The sequence below is a fragment of the Ambystoma mexicanum genome (assembly GCF_040938575.1).
Source record: "Ambystoma mexicanum isolate Mex_15411 chromosome 12 unlocalized genomic scaffold, UKY_AmexF1_1 Mex_chr12_unloc.1, whole genome shotgun sequence".
Lineage (NCBI taxonomy): Eukaryota > Metazoa > Chordata > Amphibia > Caudata > Ambystomatidae > Ambystoma > Ambystoma mexicanum.
Window position 1 is genome coordinate 2,813,251 of NW_027182322.1, and position 7,732 is coordinate 2,820,982.

General features: G+C 46.3%; 1 non-coding gene across 1 annotated transcript; it reads left to right on the forward strand.

The window, feature by feature from the left end:
- Positions 1 to 515: 515 nt before the first annotated feature.
- On the forward strand, positions 516 to 587 carry TRNAH-GUG (transfer RNA histidin (anticodon GUG)). Its single transcript has one exon. It is a non-coding gene; the product is annotated as a tRNA-His (tRNA).
- The last annotated feature ends 7,145 nt before the right edge of the window (positions 588 to 7,732 follow it).

Sequence of the window (7,732 nt, forward strand, 5' to 3'; positions counted from 1 at the left end):
GACATAACATGGAGGACGCATGAACATGAATGCCTGAATTTTATGGTGGTGGCCTTCGGGTGATTTGGCACGTGCAATTGGTGAAGAGCACTTCTCCTGCGCAAAAAAATAAATTTACTATTAGCACCCGGAGGGAGCCTCTGCACTTCTTATAGGGAGAAAACTCTGCAATGGAAGGGGACAGGGTCAATAACAGCTGTAAACTCTCACAAGACCATCACTGCTCTCACACTTTCCTGCTCTCAGGCTGGCGGGCCATTATCGGCCCTGGCTGCCGCACCATTGCCAGGTTTGTGTAACTATATTATTTCTAATTGGCTCCACTTTGATGACTTTCATTTGGATTCTGACTTGATTATTGAGATCTTTAATAAGTGACTGGGGATCAGGTGTCCACTTATTCTCATGGATAACATCACAACCAACCTTTAATTCAAACATGAGTCATGACATCACAGATGGAGTACAGCTTATGATAGAGTTGGAACGTCACATGGTAGCAGCCCAAGTAGCTCGCTGTGATAGTATAGTGGTTAGTACCCTGCGTTGTGGCCGCAGCAACCTCGGTTCGAATCCGAGTCACGGCATTGCGGTGAGGCAATGTCACGGCAGTTGGGCAGATATTTTAGAATTTCCATTAATACATTGGCAATCTCTGTGGAGGACTGAAACAATTCGATATGTCCTGTTACTGTTATGAACCTTTTGTTTCTTTAATGCTCTCTGCACACTTTTTCATCGGGTGACTGTAATGTATTTCAACCAAATCTAATTAAGAGCGCATTATGTGGTGACATTTGCAGTACATGAAACATTATAACACTGCCATTTACGTCAATAACCACTAGCTTGATTAAGACATATGTATTGCAGCGACAGTATTTCCCAGTTACAAATGGGAATAAAAACAACATCCGCGAGGGATTGAACCAACGACATTTAACTGATGTTGCCAATGGAGCGCGTTACAGAGAGCGCGAGGTCCCGCCTTTACAGTCACACGCTGATGATAATACAGATGTTTAAATAAACAGGCATATCTGTGGACTTGTGGTCTTTCTACATTGGGACTCATAGTCTAGTCCTAGGCTATTGTAGGCACTGGCGTATCTTTTAGTGGAATGAGAGGCATTCTGTAGTCGCGTGAAAGGACCTTTCAAGTCAATCTGATCTGTATTGTCCTGTGAAAAAAAGCGTTCTTAGACACAGTGAGGAGTTTTTGGGGATAATGGGAAAATCATTTCCAACTAAATGACAGGAATTTCTTAGTCCAATCATGAGGTGTGCTAGGCTTTTTTATACTGTGGCGGAAAGAGAGAGAGTATAACAGTCATTATAAATAAAGGGCCAAGGAAGTGACAGTTTATGGAAGGAACAATTTGCACATAGTTTTAGAATGTGGTCAGGAGGAGGACAATGTGCTTACACATATGAAACATTAGAAGGTAGACATTATGGAAGCACATATATTTCTTTATTTTTATTGTATTTGGGGAGAGGGGGTTAATATAGCACGTCCAATGTGGAAAAGTGCTTTCCATAGCACCTTGCAGGTGGGCGACATCTAGAGCTGTGCAGTAGCCACCCATGCCCCAGACGTCAAAGAGAACAAGAAGTTACACATGTTGGAAGTGAGGGTGAGACATTGAGGAGATATGATCCCCGTATGAAGCCGAGAGAAGGAGGAGGCGTGAACGTGCATCCATGTATGCAGGCGAGAAGGGAAGGAGCATTGGTCATGCATCCCTGCATGAGGGTGAGACAGGGAGGAGATATGATCCCCGTCTGAAGCCGAGAGAAGGAGGAGGCGTGAACGTGCATCCACGTATGCGGGCGAGACAGGAAGGAGCGTTGGTCATGCATCCCTGCATGAGGGTGAGACAGGGAGGAGATATGATCCCCGTATGAAGCCGAGAGAAGGAGGAGGCGTGAACGTGCATCCATGTATGCAGACGAGAAGGGAAGGAGCATTGGTCATGCATCCCTGCATGAGGGTGAGACAGGGAGGAGATATGATCGCCGTATGAAGCCGAGAGAAGGAGGAGGCGTGAACGTGCATCCATGTATGCGGGCGAGACAGGAAGGAGCATTGGTCATGCATCCCTGCATGAGGGTGAGACAGGGAGGAGATATGATCCCCGTATGAAGCCGAGAGAAGGAGGAGGCGTGAACGTGCATCCATGTATGCGGGCGAGACGGGAAGGAGCATTGGTCATGCATCCCTTCCTGAGGGTGAGACAGGGAGGAGATAAAATCCCCGTATGAAGCAGAGAGAACGAGGAGACATGAACGTGCATCCATGTATGCGGGCGAGAAGGGAAGGAGCATTGGTCATGCATCCCTGCATGAGGGTGAGACAGGGAGGAGATAAAATCCCTGTATGAAGCCAAGAGAACGAGGCGGCATGAACATGCATCCTTGTATGCAGGTGTGACATGGAGTCATCATGAACATGCATCCCTTTATAAGGACATAACATGGAGGACGCATGAACATGAATGCCTGAATTTTATGGTGGTGGCCTTCGGGTGATTTGGCACGTGCAATTGGCGAAGAGCACTTCTCCTGTGCAAAAAAATAAATGTACTATTAGCGCCCCGGAGGGAGCCTCTGCACTTCTTATAGGGAGAAAACTCTGCAATGGAAGGGGACAGGGTCAATAACAGCTGTAAACTCTCACAAGACCATCACTGCTCTCACACTTTCCTGCTCTCAGGCTGGCGGGCCATTATCGGCCCTGGCTGCCGCACCATTGCCAGGTTTGTGTAACTATATTATTTGTAATTGGCTCCACTTTGATGACTTGCATTTGGATTCTGACTTGATTATTGAGATCTTAAATAAGTGACTGGGGATCAGGTGTCCACTTATTCTCATGGATAACATCACAACCAACCTTTAATTCAAACATGAGTCATGACATCACAGATGGAGTACAGCTTATGATAGAGGTGGAACGTCACATTGTAGCAGCCCAAGTAGCTCGCTGTGATCGTATAGTGGTTAGTACTCTGTGTTGTGGTCGCAGCAACCTCGGTTCGAATCCGAGTCACGGCATTGCGGTGAGGCAATGTCACGGCAGTTGGGCAGATATTTTAGAATTTCCATTAATACATTGGCAATCTCTGTGGAGGACTGAAACAATTCGATATGTCCTGTTACTGTTATGAACCTTTTGTTTCTTTAATGCTCTTTGCACACTTTTTCATCGGGTGACTGTAATGTATTTCAACCAAATCTAATTAAGAGCGCATTATGTGGTGACATTTGCAGTACATGAAACATTATAACACTGCCATTTACGTCAACAACCACTAGCTTGATTAAGACATATGTATTGCAGCGACAGTATTTTCCAGTTACAAATGGGAATAAAAACAACATCCGCGAGGGATTGAACCAACGACATTTAACTGATGTTGCCAATGGAGCGCGTTACAGAGAGCGCGAGGTCCCGCCTTTACAGTCACACGCTGATGATAATACAGATGTTTAAATAAACAGGCATATCTGTGGACTTGTGGTCTTTCTACATTGGGACTCATAGTCTAGTCCTAGGCTATTGTAGGCACTGGCGTATCTTTTAGTGGAATGAGAGGCATTCTGTAGTCGCGTGAAAGGACCTTTCAAGTCAATCTGATCTGTATTGTCCTGTGAAAAAAAGCGTTCTTAGACACAGTGAGGAGTTTTTGGGGATAATGGGAAAATCATTTCCAAATAAATGACAGGAATTTCTTAGTCCAATCATGAGGTGTGCTAGGCTTTTTTATACTGTGGCGGAAAGAGAGAGAGAGTATAACAGTCATTATAAATAAAGGGCCAAGGAAGTGACAGTTTATGGAAGGAACAATTTGCACATAGTTTTAGAATGTGGTCAGGAGGAGGACAATGTGCTTACACATATGAAACATTAGAAGGTAGACATTATGGAAGCACATATATTTCTTTATTTTTATTGTATTTGGGGAGAGGGGGTTAATATAGCACGTCCAATGTGGAAAAGTGCTTTCCATAGCACCTTGCAGGTGGGCGACATCTAGAGCTGTGCAGTAGCCACCCATGCCCCAGACGTCAAAGAGAACAAGAAGTTACACATGTTGGAAGTGAGGGTGAGACATTGAGGAGATATGATCCCCGTATGAAGCCGAGAGAAGGAGGAGGCATGAACGTGCATCCATGTATGCAGGCGAGAAGGGAAGGAGCATTGGTCATGCATCTCTGCATGAGGGTGAGACAGGGAGGAGATATGATCCCCGTATGAAGCCAAGAGAAGGAGGAGGCATGAACGTGCATCCATGTATACGGGCGAGACAGGAAGGAGCATTGGTCATGCATCCCTGCATGAGGGTGAGACAGGGAGGAGATATGATCCCTGTATGAAGCCGAGAGAAGGAGGAGGCGTGAACGTGCATCCATGTATGCAGACGAGAAGGGAAGGAGCATTGGTCATGCATCCCTGCATGAGGGTGAGACAGGGAGGAGATATGATCCCTGTATTAAGCTGAGAGAAGGAGGAGGCGTGAACGTGCATCCATGTATGCAGGCGAGAAGGGAAGGAGCATTGGTCATGCATCCCTGCATGAGGGTGAGACGGGGAGGAGATATGATCCCCGTATGAAGCCGAGAGAAGGAGGAGGCGTGAACGTGCATCCATGTATGCGGGCGAGACAGGAAGGAGCATTGGTCATGCATCCCTGCATGAGGGTGAGACAGGGAGGAGATATGATCCCCGTATGAAGCCGAGAGAAGGAGGAGGCGTGAACGTGCATCCATGTATGCGGGCGAGACGGGAAGGAGCATTGGTCATGCATCCCTTCCTGAGGGTGAGACAAGGAGGAGATAAAATCCCCGTATGAAGCAGAGAGAACGAGGAGACATGAACGTGCATCCATGTATGCGGGCGAGAAGGGAAGGAGCATTGGTCATGCATCCCTGCATGAGGGTGAGACAGGGAGGAGATAAAATCCCTGTATGAAGCCAAGAGAACGAGGCGGCATGAACATGCATCCTTGTATGCAGGTGTGACATGGAGTCATCATGAACATGCATCCCTTTATAAGGACATAACATGGAGGACGCATGAACATGAATGCCTGAATTTTATGGTGGTGGCCTTCGGGTGATTTGGCACGTGCAATTGGTGAAGAGCACTTCTCCTGCGCAAAAAAATAAATTTACTATTAGCACCCAGGAGGGAGCCTCTGCACTTCTTATAGGGAGAAAACTCTGCAATGGAAGGGGACAGGGTCAATAACAGCTGTAAACTCTCACAAGACCATCACTGCTCTCACACTTTCCTGCTCTCAGGCTGGCGGGCCATTATCGGCCCTGGCTGCCGCACCATTGCCAGGTTTGTGTAACTATATTATTTCTAATTGGCTCCACTTTGATGACTTTCATTTGGATTCTGACTTGATTATTGAGATCTTAAATAAGTGACTGGGGATCAGGTGCCCACTTATTCTCATGGATAACATCACAACCAACCTTTAATTCAAACATGAGTCATGAAATCACAGATGGAGTACAGCTTATGATAGAGGTGGAACTTCGTGTTTTAGCAGCCCAAGTAGCTCGCCGTGATCTTATAGTGGTTAGTACTCTGTGTTGTGGTCGCAGCAACCTCGGTTCGAATCCGAATCACAGCATTGCGGTGAGGCAATGTCACTGCAGTTGGGCAGATATTTTAGAATTTCCATTAATACATTGGCAATCTCTGTGGAGGACTGAAACAATTCGATATGTCCTGTTACTGTTATGAACCTTTTGTTTCTTTAATGCTCTTTGCACACTTTTTCATCGGGTGACTGTAATGTATTTCAACCAAATCTAATTAAGAGCGCATTATGTGGTGACATTTGCAGTACATGAAACATTATAACACTGCCATTTACGTCAACAACCACTAGCTTGATTAAGACATATGTATTGCAGCGACAGTATTTCCCAGTTACAAATGGGAATAAAAACAACATCCGCGAGGGATTGAACCAACGACATTTAACTGATGTTGCCAATGGAGCGCGTTACAGAGAGCGCGAGGTCCCGCCTTTACAGTCACACGCTGATGATAATACAGATGTTTAAATAAACAGGCATATCTGTGGACTTGTGGTCTTTCTACATTGGGACTCATAGTCTAGTCCTAGGCTATTGTAGGCACTGGCGTATCTTTTAGTGGAATGAGAGGCATTCTGTAGTCGCGTGAAAGGACCTTTCAAGTCAATCTGATCTGTATTGTCCTGTGAAAAAAAGCGTTCTTAGACACAGTGAGGAGTTTTTGGGGATAATGGGAAAATCATTTCCAACTAAATGACAGGAATTTCTTAGTCCAATCATGAGGTGTGCTAGGCTTTTTTATACTGTGTTGGAAAGAGAGAGAGAGTATAACAGTCATTATAAATAAAGGGCCAAGGAAGTGACAGTTTATGGAAGGAACAATTTGCACATAGTTTTAGAATGTGGTCAGGAGGAGGACAATGTGCTTACACATATGAAACATTAGAAGGTAGACATTATGGAAGCACATATATTTCTTTATTTTTATTGTATTTGGGGAGAGGGGGTTAATATAGCACGTCCAATGTGGAAAAGTGCTTTCCATAGCACCTTGCAGGTGGGCGACATCTAGAGCTGTGCAGTAGCCACCCATGCCCCAGACGTCAAAGAGAACAAGAAGTTACACATGTTGGAAGTGAGGGTGAGACATTGAGGAGATATGATCCCCGTATGAAGCCGAGAGAAGGAGGAGGCATGAACGTGCATCCATGTATGCAGGCGAGAAGGGAAGGAGCATTGGTCATGCATCCCTGCATGAGGGTGAGACAGGGAGGAGATATGATCCCCGTATGAAGCCGAGAGAAGGAGGAGGCATGAACGTGCATCCATGTATACGGGCGAGACAGGAAGGAGCATTGGTCATGCATCCCTGCAGGAGGGTGAGACAGGGAGGAGATATGATCCCTGTATGAAGCCGAGAGAAGGAGGAGGCGTGAACGTGCATCCATGTATGCAGACGAGAAGGGAAGGAGCATTGGTCATGCATCCCTGCATGAGGGTGAGACAGGGAGGAGATATGATCCCCGTATGAAGCCGAGAGAAGGAGGAGGCGTGAACGTGCATCCATGTATGTGGGCGAGACAGGAAGGAGCATTGGTCATGCATCCCTGCATGAGGGTGAGACAGGGAGGAGATATGATCCCCGTATGAAGCCGAGAGAAGGAGGAGGCGTGAACGTGCATCCATGTATGCGGGTGAGACGGGAAGGAGCATTGGTCATGCATCCCTTCCTGAGGGTGAGACAGGGAGGAGATAAAATCCCTGTATGAAGCAGAGAGAACGAGGAGACATGAATGTGCATCCATGTATGCAGGCGAGAAGGGAAGGAGCATTGGTCATGCATCCCTGCATGAGGGTGAGACAGGGAGGAGATAAAATCCCTGTATGAAGCCAAGAGAACGAGGCGGCATGAACATGCATCCTTGTATGCAGGTGTGACATGGAGTCATCATGAACATGCATCCCTTTATAAGGACATAACATGGAGGACGCATGAACATGAATACCTGAATTTTATGGTGGTGGCCTTCAGGTGAGTTGGCACGTGCAATTTGTGAAGAGCACTTCTCCTGCGCAAAAAAATAAATTTACTATTAGCACCCCGGAGGGAGCCTCTGCACTTCTTATAGGGAGAAAACTCTGCAATGGAAGGGGACAGGGTCAATAACAGCTG